General features: G+C 38.0%; 1 long non-coding RNA gene across 1 annotated transcript in view; it reads left to right on the forward strand.

Annotated features, from left to right (window-relative positions):
• Positions 1-5,014: 5,014 nt before the first annotated feature.
• The window catches only part of LOC103135975 (uncharacterized), a 47,044-nt gene continuing 34,573 nt past the window's right edge, over positions 5,015-17,485 (forward strand). The window contains exons 1-3 of the long non-coding RNA XR_475977.2: positions 5,015-5,086; positions 5,602-5,654; positions 5,729-5,818. This is a non-coding gene — a long non-coding RNA (uncharacterized LOC103135975). The remainder of the gene's footprint in view (positions 5,087-5,601; positions 5,655-5,728; positions 5,819-17,485) is intronic.

The raw sequence follows: 17,485 nt of genomic DNA on the forward strand, positions 1-17,485 counted from the left end.
TTACTTGAATTTCCAAAGCATAAGTTACTTTTGTTTGTGTAATTTTAAGTAGCAAGCACAAATTAAATATTAGAGATAATTTCTAAATTTGTTGTTCTTGCCATCATAATCTCCTCGGCGGAAAACCAATGGAGCTATGAAAAAGAAAGGTTAAGAAAAAATTACCCAATCTCAGCCAACTTTTAAGTGTTTTAATAGATCTAAGAAAATGCAGTACAGTAAAAAATAAAATAAAAAAATAATAAAAAATAAAAACTTTTCACTGCTTTGTAGTTTACTGGCAATATTTAATTAAGTGTGTTGCACCCAAGCACTCATAGAAACAGAATCCCAAGGATGGTTTTCCTATTAAATCTAGCTGTAAACTCGGTGAATGGGCTTATTAATCACCATATAACTGACACCGGCGCTCTTCACTGTTCGCCAGGGGTCTTCTTTAATATTTTGACACCACCATTTTATGAGCTGCTGATATTGTTGGTATATGTTTATGCAGTATTAGCTTGATGCTTTATATTTTCCCAAATACTCCATTCTCAAACCCCACTTTTACAACGTAATAAAGCGCCCATGCTTAGGGGCATTTCATAATGACCAAAACAATATGCTTTTTGTTTTCTTAATGATGGTTTTTACATTACAAACACTAAAACCAAACGATATTAGCTGGTTAATTAGTTGAGCTATACTCAGGTTGACATGCAGCTCAGAGCTTGCTAGCTGTTTTTTTTTTAAACAAAGAAACTTTAATAACAGGGTGGCACACTTTTAGTTCCCACATCATGACTGTCTCTGTGTGTGTTTTTTTTAATTGTAAGTATTCTCAAACAACAAAATTTGTCTAGTTAGTAAGTAAATGAAAATTACAGTAGCCCTCTTTCAGTCAGGTGACTGGCATGCAGCAACATGTAGGGTAGGGGCTAAATACACAGCCACAAAATATTCCAATCACTTTATTTGTGATGTCTTGTAAAATATTTTGAATTTTTACTGTTGGGATACATTGAATCACATGTTCATCATGCAGTTTACTCTTTTGATGCCTATTTAATAGAAATGTAACGATGTTTACATTGACAACGTTTCTTCCTTTATTTATTTATTTTTTTTTTACCTTCACATGGTAAAAAATGGTTTTAGGTTTCCGTGTTTCTGCTCCACCGAGGTCGGCCGTGTTTCAGCTATTTCTGCAAATGCTCTGCTTGAAAAGGGGGATTGATTTTTCTGACACCGCCGCGTAGATTTTGAGGTAAATGCACATTTTGCATTCGCCGTGTGAATAACGTAGAACCATAATAGACCAGCCTTTTCTTTCTCGAACCAAGACGGTGTTCTTACTGTCCCGCCAGGACATTATGATTGCACTTTTAATTTCAAGCCTTGCGTCACGAAAAAACATGGTTAAAAACAGTCAATTTGAAAACACGGCCTGTGTACAGGTAATTTGTGGATAGCACTCCCCAAGTGCAACCGTAAAAGCCTTTTGATTTTAACACCAGGCAAACGAACAGAAGCTTTCCATTAACAGAAATTGACAAATCAACATCTTGAGGTAATTATAAACATGTTTCCAAGAGAAAGTGCTGTGGGGTGGCTAGACAGTGTGTGCTGATAATTACAGAGTGGATAATGGACAGAGGATTGTGGCACATTGGAGGAGGTGCTGGACCCAATGGGCCATGATAATTAACCAAAAACTTAATGACACTGTTGAGCAAAATGATCATACCCCCCGCCGGTGTGTGTATGATAAATATTTAAATGTTTTCTTACATTAACGACGGCAATGCAAAAATGCCAAAACTGTCAAACTTTCGTCGATGTGGTGTAATTAGAGAAAACTTGGCTCCTAAAGCACTCTCTGTCAGAGCGCAGTTCTCTTGCTGTTGACAGGAAGGGGAATTGTGGGTAGTGCAAAAGCGAGAACCCACCCCAAGCAAATCAGTGCTTTATGTCTTTGTATGAATGTTAATCCTGTTCAAATTTAGAGAAAGTTAACTCTAAAAGTACTCGTAAGAACTATCAAGGAAATACTTTTGCTGTTTCTACCCAGAAACGTGAACTGTGAACTTACTCCCCTTTTCTGGAGCAGCAGATATCATTAACCTCAACCGAACTGAAGCATCTTGACTTTAAATTAAACCCTTTCACATTTCCAGCAAAAAGCCATCAATACAAGAGTCTTGAGACAATGATTCACTGCAGTGATTGGGAAAAAGAAACCAAACGAAGGCAAAAAAAAAAAAGCTGATAACATTGCTGGAGAAGGATGTCGTTCTTCAAGCCTTCAAAGAATTTTACTTAAATAAGTAACAAGGCAGTAAAAGTGAGGCCTTGTAGAAAACAGCTTCCTGAATCCGTGTGTAACTTTGAATTCAATGCTATGTAAATTTAACATTTATCAGCATTTATAATTGAAGCAAATGCTGAGGAATAGGTAAAAATGTTTGATCAAATGCTTTCATTTCGAAGCAATGGATAGAAGAAGAAGCAGATTTCAACAGATCTGAAAATGAAGTATAAAATATAATCCGTGAAGATAAGACACAATTTTAGACACATTTTACATGCATTTGGGCTGTTAAAGCAAACTTTTATTTAGTAGCCTTGATAATCAGAATCTTGATTTAAAACAACAATACTCTCCTATTATCTCATATCATTAGAAAAGACTGCACAAGAGAAAAGTGATGAAGAGGAAACAACCGAGGAAGGCTCCAGAACTTTCTTTCTTGGGTTTTCTTCCCCTAAACTTTTGGTTTCTTTTCAGTATTTGTAGTCAGATGGACAACAACAACAACAAAAAAAAAGATGGTTGCGCATCCTGTTGAGAAGACAAAGTAAACCAAAGTGGCAATATACAAACACATTAGTCACATTATCCTGACCACCTCGCCTCTGTTCAGCCTTGCTCTACAAAGTCAAGAAATCCCAGTTCAATTTCCATCCTGCCTGTTTTCACCCACACAGGCACCAGAGGGAGTGGTGATCAATACACTGTACTTGACTATCATTATCAAGACTTATATCCCCTTCAGTTCAGGGCCCGTTAAATCAGAGGACCACATTTTTTTCCCACCCAGTGTCTCACCAAGGCTCTTGAGTCACATTAAGGTCTGATTTACGCATTTTTAATGACGGGGCACCCTTAATTAGCTGATGGGGCAAAAACGCAGCCACTTGTGAAAAGGATGACCATCTAAAGCTCGGGAAGATGCTCGCTTCAGGCCACTTTTAATCTGTCATCAGTATTAGGCCACACTCACATTATGGAAACGGCTTCCTCTGATGGCTGTGGCCATAGCTCATATGTTGAGAGATGCCAGAGGCGGTAATGAATTCCTGCTGAGATGCTTGCCTTCCATACATTCGTTCAGGGAAGGGGGGATGTACGAGGCTTTCGGTCTGCAGCGAGTTCTGCAATATCTCTTTCCGAAAGTGTCCGCTGTCAGACAGATCTCGGTTTCTTCCCTGCTTGCATTTGGTCACGTCCCATTGGTTCAAAGCCTGAGAAGCTGTCTGTACCATTAGTAAAAATATAATTTAGTTAGTTTAATGAAGTGACTTAGACTAACAAGTTGTTGCAACAAGAGTACCCTGAAGTGACTTCAGATGTATTACCACAGTAGTAGCAGTTGCTCATTAGCTCCTCGCAGTGTTATTGCAGTTGGGCTCTTATGAAACCTGCATAATATCCACACACAGCTGTAAAATACAGACGGCTGATAAATTGCATAATAACCAGATTAGCAATTTGTCACCCTAAGCCCCTGGCAAACAGCAAGGGAATTGGGAAGATTTTGCCCTCCCTGTGAGATGAGAAAGATATAAATAGAAACTTAGGAGCCCAATTTGTCAAGTAACACGAGCAGAAATGTCCCCTTTCCACATCACCCAAAATACGCTCGGGTCCTCTGAAGCATATTTCACGGACTCATTATAATAATGTCGAGGCTTTTGTGAAAACAGTGACAAATCTGTGGTCCAGATCTGACTTTCTTTTAATTCTGTGATCTTTCATGAGTTAGACCCTTTCCCCCCAAGATTAAACAAACATTGGCCACTGAAATGTGATAATGTGTTCTATTAGGATACATTACGTGTGATTATTCAAAATGGTAATTTGGTTTCAGTGCTTAGAATTGGATTTGAGTCACAAAGTCTTCCCAAAACAGATTACTTGTATTAAAATAAGACATTTTCTTTGACTTATATCTTTATAAACTCCACACGTGGTAGATTTCATTATTTCATTTGACCATTTATTTATTTATTTATTTATTATGCTCTTCATTCTTTGAAGTCCTAATAAAGTGGTGGTGGAATGATTTCAAGCAGAGTTCAAATGATGTTTTTGTTACCAAAGTAAAACACTAAAAAACGTTGTTACATTTTCAGCATAAGAAATATTTGCAGATGTAAAAATACACATTAGGCTCAGCACTGTGTGTCAGAGTAACAGCAAGAGAATGGAGTTGTATATTCTCCCTTGGGAATATATATTTATTAGGCATCAAATCAGCTTCATCGTAATGGATAAATCATATTAACACCACTACTTGTGTGTGGACAGTAAAAATTTCAACACAATACAATATCCTCCTGACTACCAGTAGTTCATTTTTGTCCTCTGTAGAGGACATTTCTAAACTTGAATATCTCCCACCCCCTGCATTCTACTGAATTAATTCCTTTTGGTATCTGGAGAGGACATTTAGGGCTTTTCAATGGTACCACATTTGAAGCGGTGGGACTTTTGTACGTATTTTTTTCTAATTCATAATAATTGCGTTCATCAGTTATAACACATTTTATGGGAAGAGACAAAGTAAGTGCATAAAACCTTTTATTACCTTACAAAGAATGCGGGATTTACAAAAAAAAATGTTGATTGGACAATATTTTTTTTTTCCTGGTAGTCAATATAATATTTACCCCCAGTTTATTTGATCGTACATTGCATTATGCGCATGCGCCAGAAATTACGTTTGCGGGCTACCGGCGGGTCTACGCTGCAGTTCAAAGAGGAACCGACACTCCGTGTAACGGCCAATCCGCCATCCACAGTGGATCTTCTGTGTCCAATGTAAGTAAAGCTACTATTTATTTTCTGCCCGTAATGTGAATGTTGACTTATTTTATGGTTCATAAGAGTTGTCAGAGCACTTTATGTAATGTACCATTTACGCATTTGAAGCAGAAACATTGAATTAGTTACTATGGTGGCTTTTTTTTTGGGAGTGAGGGGGGAATGGAGGGTTGTTTGAAAGGAGGTTGTATCACTTTGACTTACGTTCACACGAACTTGCGCTGCCTGCGTTGTTTGGTGCCGACTGCTTACTGGCACCGCATGGTCTTGACTCGGTACGGTTTGTTAGGATGCAGTGGCCGACATTACTGTCGGTATTGACGTTAGACATTCCTTACATTTACCGCATTTTCGTTAGTTATTAGCTTGAAGATAGAAAACACTTTGTGGTGGTGAAGCAAAAAAAAAAAAAGTGTCTGTGGGGTTGATGGGAGTGTTTCACCTTTTTCACAGGACTGCTGTTTCGCCATAATGGCTAAGTTAGCTAATGTTGCTTCTGTCTCTATTTACAGATATGCACCAACCTCCATATCTGGACTCCTCAAGAAGCTGCCAGCCAGCAGAGGTAAAATTATTTCTGAAAAACTGTAACTGTAAGTAGAAGTGCTACTGAACTTCCTGTGTTCATCTGGACAACAGGCCTGACTGGAGATGTACCAGAGCAGCCGTCTATAAGAAGGGAGAGGGCAGACTGGAGTCACTGAGGAAGCTAAGATCATTCAGTCTTCTGTAAGTACATTGTCGAAAATGTCATCTCTTCTTCTGCCATCTTTTGACGAAGTAGTGTCAGATCCAGGGACCCGAGAAAAGCTCAACAACCTGATGAGCTTTTTTTAGAACCAGGAAAGAAGGCTCTCCTGGTTCTGTCTTTGTTCTGACCTGGTTCTTTTCCTGGTCTTGTTCTGGGGACTAATATGGGACCTCTAGAAATGACTGTGCAATGAGGGATTTTATATAAAGTCAAGAAAATTATCCTCTTCATGAGACCGTCATAGACATAGTGTCATAGTGTCTTTTTAATACCAATGATTGCGATTCTTGAAACTAAGCATTTATGATCATTTTGTGGCCTCTGTTAATTTGTTGAGCATATGGTTAATTAAAGAAAAGTTGTTCTGCATTCCTGTGGAACATTTTCAGAGGTCAGTAATGGTTCATTGTCTTTATTAATTGAAAAATAAACATCCCTGTTACTCAAATCTCTAAGGTAATTAGTACTGAATTAGCACTGGTAGCTTTTAATCACAAACTTTAGGTAAATTTGATCTAATTTCTTTTGGTGTTTCAGAGCTGTTGACATTAGATGCTCTTTACCAAAAGCATTTGGTGAAATTTTTGCCTCAGTTTTTTGGGGGGTAAATTGAAATTGGGAGGAGGAGGTTTTTTTTTTTTTTTTTTTTTACAGTGCACCAGTCGTTCTTAATTTAGTGTGATATATTTATTTATCACATGACTGAACTGCCCCTGGGTTACCAACTCTAAATCACAAGACATGATTAAATTAAAGTTTTACCTTTACAGAGTGCTGGTATGACAGAAAACAGGAAGTTATGCAAGTTTCTTGTTTGGAAAAGAAAGAACATTAAAGTAGATTGATCTCTCTTTTTTCCTCTTTGTCCGCTTTGTTTCCGTGTAATGAAGAGCACTACAGGTTGGTTGGCATGCTTTCTCTTCTCTGACGAAGCCATTCATTCCTTTTTCACCAGGTTTAATAATGGACCATAGCATTTTTGGGGGTTTGTATTTATGAGAGACTGTCCTCTGGCCTGCCCTCAGGAGTCTGCATTGTACCTGTTTATACTCTATCATACAGTAGTGCTGATTATAGCTCAATCCTCTCCCTGTTCTCAGTGGACGTGCACCATCTTTGTTTTCTGTGGGGCAACAAATGAAAAATGTGTGTGCTCCAGTGACGTGGCAAACAAGCCGAGCCGTGAATTTAGAACGGGATATTGGCTGGAGGGGAGCTGTTTGGAAAGTAATTACATCAAAGACTGTTGTGGGAATATTTGCAACACAAAAAATGCTGCTGATGATAAGCAAGGACCCACAAGGCACTAGTTAGGAACTCCTGCCTTATGGCATTGTGAGCTGTTCTCATGCAAGATTTAGATTTATGAACCTACCTATCCTAAAGAACCATGCACAGAACCAAAAATATGTGTGACTTGCTTGCGGGGCTAAACTGAACACCATTAACTAGAAAAATAGCCAAAGTGTGACAGAAAGCGTAATATTGCTGTGGGGTTTAAATTCAGAAACTTCCATGTCGCAGATGGAGCTCATTTCATTTTGACTTCAATGGAAAATCAGAACTGCATGATGTCGAATATTAGCAGTGTATTGTGCCAGAATATTATGGTCAACTTTTTTTTTCTTGTTCTGCTGTTTGTTGAGTAATATAAAAAACGCAAAAACCAACCAGATATTCGCTGGTTAATTAGGCAGTCGCTCTGCTCTGGCAGTCAGCTAGCTTTCAGCTGCTTTGAGCTAACCCCCTGTAGTTTTAAAGCACTGTTAGCTTACATTGTAAAGGTGAACTTGTTATTTTTAATGATTATCTTTTATAAAAGTGTCATCTTGCTAGCAATAACGTTTTAAATTTAAATTGTTATTAACAGGTTTCAAACTGAAGTTGCCATGCTCTCTCTGGGTACATTGGCGGTTGTGAGGCGGAGAGTCTTATTTAAAAAAATGATCCCTTCAGTGTGTATGTGGGTCAGGATCATACAGAGCCAAACACTACACTTAGTGCAGTCATCATTATCTCGCTTTTTTAGTAGCTACGCCTACTTTGACCCTGTGTTTTTTCTTTTTTGAGAAAGACAGTTGTTTGTCTTCCTTCTTTGTAGTAGCACATATCACAGTAGTGATGATCCCACAGTGGACCTCAGAAGTTTTGAGAGAAATTGCCCTTGAGTAATGATAAATTTAGCAATGTCATTTCTCTTAATTGTCTTAGAGGAGTTCTGCTATTAAAGCTAATCCATCATTATCTTTTTTTAATTTTTTTTTTCATAAGGCATCATTTCTCTACCTTGTGACTCGGTTGTCCTTAAGGATGACAAAGCAGTCTGTGTCAAAGCTGTAGACCCGTCACTCCTAATCTGAAGAGAGAAAATGCCCTTTTAAAGCAGCATTTCTCTGCTTTTACTGCTGGTCATTGTGATAAACCACATCCTCACATTGTATATTTCCCTGCCATAAGCTTAACCTCTGTTTTCATTTCTTCTGTGTTTAATGTTTGGAGAACAAACCCCATCTTGATTAAACTTTGGAGTCACTGCATTCATAGTCAGGTTGCTAAACATAAAAACTGTCTATAGGAATTATTAAAATAGGAAAAAAAAGTTTGCAAGGGCATTGCTTTACTCACCATGTTTTGTATCGAGTTTTTTCTGAAGCCTAAGAAACTGACAATATTTGTTATGTTTGTTGGACAAAAAAAGCGTGTTTGGTACAAAAGTACAAGTAAAAAAAAAAAAAATCACTTGTTCATGTCATCGCTTAACCATTCCTCATCTAAGGTAGTCATCTGCCAATGGAGGTTTCTCAATGTGAATTTATTTTCAAATGGAGTTGTTAATTGGTGGGGAAAATATGGTAGATACCATAATGGGACTTTTAAAAAGTTGCTTATATTTAAATAATGTTAGCTTACACCATCTGCAATGTATTTTTTCTTCCCTGAAGCAAACAGGCACTTCCCCAACCTTTTTAAAACATTCTCAAACATGACAGCTTCAGTGTTTAAGATGCTTTTGCCAGGGTTCTAACTATTGGCTTTGTAGCTCCAGCTCTGTAGCATCCAGCATCAGAACATAATGCCATCCTTTGGGTTTCCCTATTAGACTGGGTTTTTTTTAAACTAAAGTTAGTCCCAAAGGCTCTTATCTGGTTTTACTTGGCATGTTACCAAAGTTTGAAACATCCAAAAGAAGCTCACTGTTTTGTTGCTCAGCCATTTGAGAGGAACTACCAGTTTGTGTTTGTGTTGTGCTGTCGTGTGAAGTTGCGAGCCAATCTTGTGAGATGAAAATGACACAATTTGTATTGATTTTGATGCAAATGAGTAAGTAACATTAAAGAACGAAAGTTTTTAGTGTCTGTACATTTTTTGCCCCCCATCTGTCATTAAGCTGAAGTTAGCTTAAAATTTGTAGCTTGACTAAAGGGCTATTACTGCTTTAAAAAAATCTGGATACCTCAAAATATAAAATAAAGCTAAAATTGTCAAAACTAAACTGAATTATTCTAGCTAAAAACAAATTCTTTAAAACCAGTTTAGATTGAGGAAATCTTTTATTGTCTTTCAGAAACGGAACAAGAAAATGGTTATGAAAAAACCTTCATATACAGAATACAGTTTAGATAAAATATGATTTTTTTTTCCTTCTACGGAGCAATGTGTGATGCAGCGGTGAAACACCATATACAGAAGTGGTTGGTCCTTAATGCAGCCCTCAACATTCGACTCCCAACCTTGGGACCATTAATGGATTTATTAATCCCTTCTCTGTACTCATTTCATTTTCTGTCTGATTTCTGTGAACAAAGGCCTCTAAAGCTGCGGAAAAAACAAACAAAAAAACTTCAATGAATCAGTCTCAGTCAGCATGGAGAACAGTGGGGTGAAGGTTTGTGGCAAAGGTAGGCGATTAAGATGAGAAGGGATCGCAAGGCAATATAAGATTCATAAACAAACATAACCTCCACCCCAGGAACGCTGTCTGGTTTAAGTATGTAGGGCTGCAGATATTTTCAGATCAGACCCAGATCTCATGACCAAAAAGTAAACCTCAGACAAATTCAAGAATTAAACCTTTGAGGTAGGCTGTAAGGGAAATATATTTTTGCAAAAACACATGAATAGGTCAGGTTGTGGTGGCTCTGTCTTGCAAGGAGGATCTGCTTCACAACACTCTGCTTTGTGCATAATATGCACGCCGCGGTTAGCAGCGCGCAATGGGTGCATTAGTGTCACATTGTGTCGTTCTGAAGAGCTGAGGATATAAGTTAAAGAGACGGAAACATTTTAGGAATGGGGCTCTGTTGCAGCAGAATAGTTGAGGTGCTTTTGTTAATATTCTGGATAATATTCTTTATCCAGAATATTCTGAAAGGCTCGGAGAACTTTATTTTTTGACAGAAGAGATGGATATTTTAAATTTCAGAAAAAAAGGTCTGAAGTACATAATGTAAAGTGTAAGGACAAGCTAAAATATAATGCTAAAATAAAAGTACTAATTTCTGAAAAAAAAAAAAAAGAATTGCTTGTGTCCGTGAAGCAGCTTTATTGGGAAAATCTGATCAGCTGGTTACTTGGAAATATTTTCTGCGTTTTGCAGTTCTTGTTTGCCATTTAATTTCACAGTGTTTCCTTCTCTTGCTTGAAAAGCAGGATAATGACCTGAATGAATACTTCACCTTTTTCCTTTTTTTTTTGTCGCATGCAATGAAAACAGCTGAAATCTGAATTGACATTCTTTTGCCAAATACTTTTGTGTCCTCATCTTGTATAATGTGGTTATTGTTTCAGTCTTTACATAATCATGACCTCTCCCTGTACCTGTCCTATGTTTAGCCCTAATTTCGTTGAAATGTGTGTGTGTCTGTTCCTCACTCAGTGTGTCAGGGAACAAGCTGCCTCTGCAGTATGCAGCAACACCTTCCAAGCATATAGAGGCTGTCAGAGATTGCTGACCTACATAGTCACTGTTGAGTCATAAATGCTGAGGTTGGTTTTGACAACCTCGTATAGTTTCTGTTGGCAAGAAATGCTCTCTCGTTCTGGTGGCCAAAGGTCTGAAGAGAGGGAGCATGGGGGTCTTTACATGTGATTGGGGCTGCCGTGCATAAAATAACATAACTAATAGCAAGGTAGAGTAAAATGCCATCTGACTGATTTGCACCTTACGCTATTTGCCCCCACACACACATAACCTTGTTAGATAAGACAACCCACAGCTGTGTGGTGTGCCTGATAACAGTCAAAGCATTTACAGTTGTAGGGAAGACAAGTAACTAAATATTCAATATGACATGCTGGAGACACACCATAGATTGCAGCTAGAAATATGTATAAAGGTGTTACCCTGCTGCACAGCAAATGTAAATGTTGTTGAGCGACCTGAAAAAGGTGAGATCTTTCCATGTTTTCATCAGAAGTTGTGAAATGATAGATGTGAAATGATACTTACAATTCCCAGCCTTCAACTGACCTCTTTGTCATGTGAACTGGTCTCAAACTGAAGACTCTTCTGTCCATTTATTTACAACTCTATAATGGGTGCTTTCACACTGCATCCTGAAGTGACCCAATTCCGATTTTTTTGACGTAATGCGACCTGTAGCCGATCTTTTCATGGCAGTGTGAACAGCACAGGTCGGATTCTTTTTCGAATGTGACCCATATCCGATACGTATCCAATTCAAATGCGACCTAACGTCCAGCTCGCATTCATCCGAACTGAACGTCATGTTTCTCAAGAAATCTCACTATTCTGCGTCCTGATACGCGCGAGCTGGAAGAAAAACAACAACCATGACGGACTATATGAGGATTAAGTTGTTAATATGTTGCTCCAGTCGGACAACAACTTCAGATATGTAAGCTAAGCTCCACCGTTAGCCTCCATGTTTACTTCCGCAAACACTGAGCACTTCTTCTTTTTATGGCAGTTGGCAGAACACTGAGAACGCTGATGCTATTGCGCCCTCTACTGCGCATGCGGGACACTTTCAGGTCGTTTGCCCGTTCAGACTGCACAATGCATACAGGTCGCATTTACTGGCCCCGGCAAAAAAATCGGAATTGGGTCACTTCAGGCTGCAGTGTGAACACACCCAATGAGCTCATCTAAACAAACAACTCTGAAGGCTTAGAATGGGAGCTTGTATTGACGTGGTCGTACTAATTCATCTTTGTTTTTTGTATCTTTTGCAGAAGTAATCCAGCCATAATTATTAAATAAAGCGGACGATTAAGAATATGCAATGGTTTTCATTTATCTGTAATAATTTTATGTCTGTGATGGTTCAGATAATGAGAATTGTGAACCTAAAAGTAATGTGTCTGCAGGGATGAGTTGTAATAAAAACAAGACGCGTCAAAGAACAGATTGCGGGCAGAGGCTCCATGGCCATCTTGTCCAAGATGGGCAAAAGTTTTCAAGCCCAAGACATTATCACCTCTGACGATAGGAAAGCTAAGAGGGGTTTTGCAATATAGATTGACCAATCCATGATATTGCAGTAAAAACGGACTAAATCAGCAAACATCAGTGGGTGATGGGATGAGCAGAAGGCCGACAGAAAGCTGGTCAGTGAGAAGCAATCTATCCACTCATAGGAAAAGTAGACTGGACTGCAGCCTGTTAACATCCAAGAAACTTTCAAGTCTTTTTTTCAGAAGATCCACTCTGACTGGGATATGAAAATCACTTTTGTCTCCCAAATTCTCCACCTGCCCACTTTCAGCATTTGGAAAATACAGGTTAGATTAAATTAAGTTATTTTTATAACATGAATATTCTGAGTTGTCATTTGAATATACTGAAAACATAGACCTTCTGTAAAATTGGAGACTACATATTCCCTCAAACGCTGCATACATAGACGCTCCCAAGTATAAGGTGCTTGTCTGAATAAGACGGCAACATCTTCTCTGACTGATGGTTGAACACTAGTGCCAGGAGTAAATTAAAAATATATCTCATGTAGTGGTTTTCATCCATCGCTGCCATAATATTGAATTACTTATCCCGTGAACAAACAAAGATTTGTGTATATTTTTAATGGAAAGGCAGCTTCTGAGAACAGTGGCTACATGATGCCCAATACTGTTGGCCATAAAGTATAAGTTCCTTTGTATAAGGAACAAAACTTTAAGTTCTTATACAGGGTGGAGCAAACAAGTCAGAAATCCGAAGAACAGATGTTACACTAAGTTGAAATAAATTTTTAATGGAAGGGGGAAGTGTAACAAAACACAACTTAAGAAAAAAACAACAAATAATCAGGGAATCGTCTTCTCCAGTCATTAGAAGACGATTCTACAGTGACAGCCTTCTTCTACAGGGAAGGAGCCATCTTTTGGACTCTCTTGGTTCTTTACAGCCAGTTCCGTCCCAGGAAGCACTGCTTTGTCCATGGCATACTCCTCCCTTGTTTGCTGCCTGGCACCATCTGGTCTCCCCCGACCCTCCGGAACGGTTCCGCTCCCTGGACGCATCACGCCTTCCTCGGCGCAAGACACAAGCGCAGGCAGAGGTCCTCCTCTGCCCTTATCATCTGTGCTGTATTGTCTTACCATCGCCTGTGGCCTCACTCCCGGCACATGTGGGTTCCACTGGACTCGGTTCTAGAGGGGAATGTGTACATCTGTGCTGGCTGCGTCGCTGTCATGCCAGTGTTCCTCTCTCTGGCTTCCCTGTCTGAGCTCCTTTTATATGCGGCCTGCTCTCTGCGCTACACCTGTGCACTGGCAGCCGATTGCTGACAGTCCACCTCCAGACGCTACAGCCAAGTCAATTCAATTCAAAGCAGTCAGCTTTTAAGAGCGAAACAAAACTAAAGAAATGCAAAACCAGAATAAAAATAAACAAAGCAGAAATAAATACAAAGATCAAATTGAAATATTTCACACTGTGCAACATATTAGTAGAAGTTGTCTTGACACAAATACAAGAAACCAGTTTCATTCTGCCTAGTGCTAATTGCACTGACTACTTGGAGGTTTAGGACAATAACTTAAAACACTAATATTAAACTTTTAACTTATAAACCAGTTTACACTGAATCCTGCAAACCACTTGAGTTTTAACTTGAAGCTTTTACTTCAGGAAAAAGTTGAACTTGAATTCAACTGCTTCTAGTCTCCAAATATTTCAGAAACGATGTCACTCTGTGAAGATGAAACAATGCTTCTTATAAATTTTTTTTTGTTCTTATTATTCTGAGCTCCATTGCCTAATTACACACACATTCACGGTTCAGGTGTTCTATAGAGATGTTCCGTTGATTATAGTCCATCTCAGAGTCTTGTATATTTCAACTGCAGATTAAATTAAAGAGCATGTGGGATCATTAAAATGAAAGTTATTATTTAATAACCTTCTTCTAGAAGTAATTTTGAGCTTCTGATTGATAAAGAGTCTGCATTACAATTCTGATGTGAAAGAAGGGGAAAAGAAAGTGTGTCCTCAAACATATTAAAAAGTGTCATCTTTCATTTGCGTGAGCACTTTGCCTGCCTGCTTGCATGTGTGTGTCAGCTCTTGTGCTTCAGAATAACGTGTTCATAAAAATGGGACTGGAACTGGGATGTGTCTACAGAGGCAGATGTTTTCTCAGGGGGTGCATGGTGTGTTCATCAGTGTTTGGAAAAGGATGCATGCTGTGCTCACTGTAATTGGTGCATATGTTAAAGCCAATCCATGGTAAAGTCCCCTGTGTAGTTTGCTACCCTACATCCTCACAGTCTTCCCAGTGGATCTGAATCCAGGTCATTGCACTGCAGACACTGAAACTTAAATACAGTGGCTAAAGAGGGAAAGAGAATATTCCTCAAGTGTTTATATATATTTTTTTCAGGTTATCTATGTACTGTGGGATTCTTCGTTATGTGATCTGACGGTTTCATGAATGCTTTGTCAACGATGATGTCGATTGTTTTTGAATTGTAGTCTGGTTGTAGTTTGGCAGTGGCAGGAAGTGAATGAAGCCGTTCATTCTGAGCTGGCTTCACTTCCAAACATTGAGCGATTAAAGTTCTCTCTTCAGAGTGGGAGATGGTTGTTTACAGCACACACAATTTCCAGTAAGCTTCATAGCATGGCTTCTTTCACGATTGAAAATACCCTCGCCCAGATATCAATTTCTTCGACCTTACCTGGTAATTAGGGTTCCGTAAAAGTCGTTCCATCTAAAAAAAGTGATATTAACTACCAGAAGTTTTTGGAGCACTATTAATTTTTTTTGTTTCAATCAATACTATTTTTTGAGAGCAGGATAGTAAGCCAACTGTTACTATGATGTACAACAATTAAAATGGTATTAGAGATGAAAGTACTAAATTGTTTGTAATTCATGTAATCTAAAAGAGTGAGCTAGTGTTTTTTCTACTGTTCACTTTTGTTGTATAATGTTGTAAAAGACTAATTACATACCTGGATGCATATTTTGCACCATTTTTGATATCCTGCTTATATTTTACTTCCATGTTTTTTTTTTTTTACTCTTGGCTTTAGCTTTGTATGCCAAAGTAACTGTGACAAATATAGTTTTCCTCGAGGTTGAAAGTAGCTCTAATTCTGTTTTGAAAAATGAAGGCAAGCAGTATTATAAAACAAAAATGTCTCCATCTCATTCTCTATGCAACAGTTTCCTTGCAACTATAACTGTATGGAAACATGATCAGTTACAATCTGCTAGGATATATCTTTAGATATGAAGAAAATGTCGCATAGCAATTTCTTTGTTTATATTCTGTAAAATTGTTTTACTTAATCTGTTCTTTCAATAGAATTTGTGTTCTAACATGAAGACGGATTTTCTTCCGTTTTCAGAAAAATGCAGAGGCTCAAACATTTGACATTTTAGATACGACATGTATATTTTTATGTTTACATATGTATTTTTTTATTGGTGTATACAACACAAATTTACCAGTTGCTATTAGATTGTCTATAAATGACAGAGGCCTGGGCAGTTGGGCCTAGGTTTGTGTGTCAGATGTGTGTTTGTGCAATATGCATAGAAATAAGAAACCAGCTGTATAAAGATGATCATAATCCTGCAGCTGCTGTATGCGTTTGTAATCTCTGTTTTTGCACATCTTTTGGATTTGATTCTTCCTCAATAGTTTTTAACATAAACAATTATGACATAGATGGTATAGTCACGTTAAAAGATCAGAACCGAATTTGTGCCTTCAAGATTTTGAAGTGTGGGAATTGTTTCATTTCTCAAAACCGAGTGAGATTTCTTCAACCAGTAAACAAAAACTGAGGAGAGAAATGGACAAAAAAACCCCAGCTAAGAAATAGAAAAAATGGTGACAGTTCATAATATTTCTTACAACAGCACACAAGAAAAGAGTGCACAGATGTATAATTATTGCACTTGTTTGAGCAATTTCTCTGCATCTATCAGAGCAGAACAAATACTTAGATATGCAACATTTCCCAATATTAATTTTTTAAGTATATATGTCCACACGAAGGAGAACAACAGACAAATTATAACAAGTGAACAAAATTTCACTGGTTATATCTGTGTTGACTCTGACACAGACTCGCGTGTTCTTTTTTATTTGATTATTTTCTGTGTTTCATTTTTATTAGTGTGTGTTTGTTGTACTCATTGTTCCAATTCAGGGTAATCAGCGTGCATAAATTCAACTCCAAAAACACTCTTGATAGGACAGTGGGACATACAGTAGTGGACCAACTAGTTCATTACACAACAAGGAAAATATCCTGAAAGGCAGAGCTAGGGAAAAGGGTTACATATTGTTATCCTGCTTTGTTTTGACAAAAAAGAAATCACAGAAAAGGATATAACAAGGGCTATTTGCATTCATTTAGTCAGTGACATATCCACGCATGTGCTGTAGTCTTGCAATAGAAGGGTGATTTATAAAATGGTACCTGTGAAATATGGATATTCCCCACAAAAGCCTCCTATAAGATGTTAATAATGAGAATATGCTTTGAAACAAATAAAAGATTGCTTTACGAAGACATAAATAAACAGGAACATGGACAAAACGGAGATAAAGATAGACATTTGGAATAAAAGTGGGACTATACTGCGAATCTAAATGAAGTAAACCCAAAGGCAATATGAGCAGTAAAGCCATTTCTGCAGCCGATGCACAGCAATGTGAGCCCATAGAATACCAGCTGAATGTGTCACACTAAATGTCAAATAATTGAAGATTCCTTTTTTTTTTAAATGAAATAATTAGATACAGTCACATAATGTAAAACAGTACAGACGGACTGTTTGATTCTATATTCACCTGAGCCAATGGAAATCTTCATGAAGGTTACATGGCAATGCTTCTGTAATGCTCCTATAGGAATTGCAATATTACTATGTAGAGCCTGTAATAGACTCATATATCTTCTGATTTTATTAAGCTTGTTGCAGCTTCCTAGTCAAGATGTTCCTTCTGTGCTTGACAGATTAGCAGTCTATCCAGGGAAGGTACCTTTCTCTAATAAGTAGAGACTGACCAATCAGATATTTCCTGGCCAATAACAAATTTCAGTTTTCTTTTGAGGTCTGACCTGCCAATTACAATTTAAGCACATTAAATTTTTTGCTCTACGGACCACAACACAAAAGAACAAAATGTGCTGTAGGTCTCCTGATGGAGGTGCTAGTTTT

Source organism: Poecilia formosa, unplaced genomic scaffold (genome assembly GCF_000485575.1).
Source record: "Poecilia formosa unplaced genomic scaffold, Poecilia_formosa-5.1.2 Scaffold29, whole genome shotgun sequence".
Classification (NCBI taxonomy): domain Eukaryota; kingdom Metazoa; phylum Chordata; class Actinopteri; order Cyprinodontiformes; family Poeciliidae; genus Poecilia; species Poecilia formosa.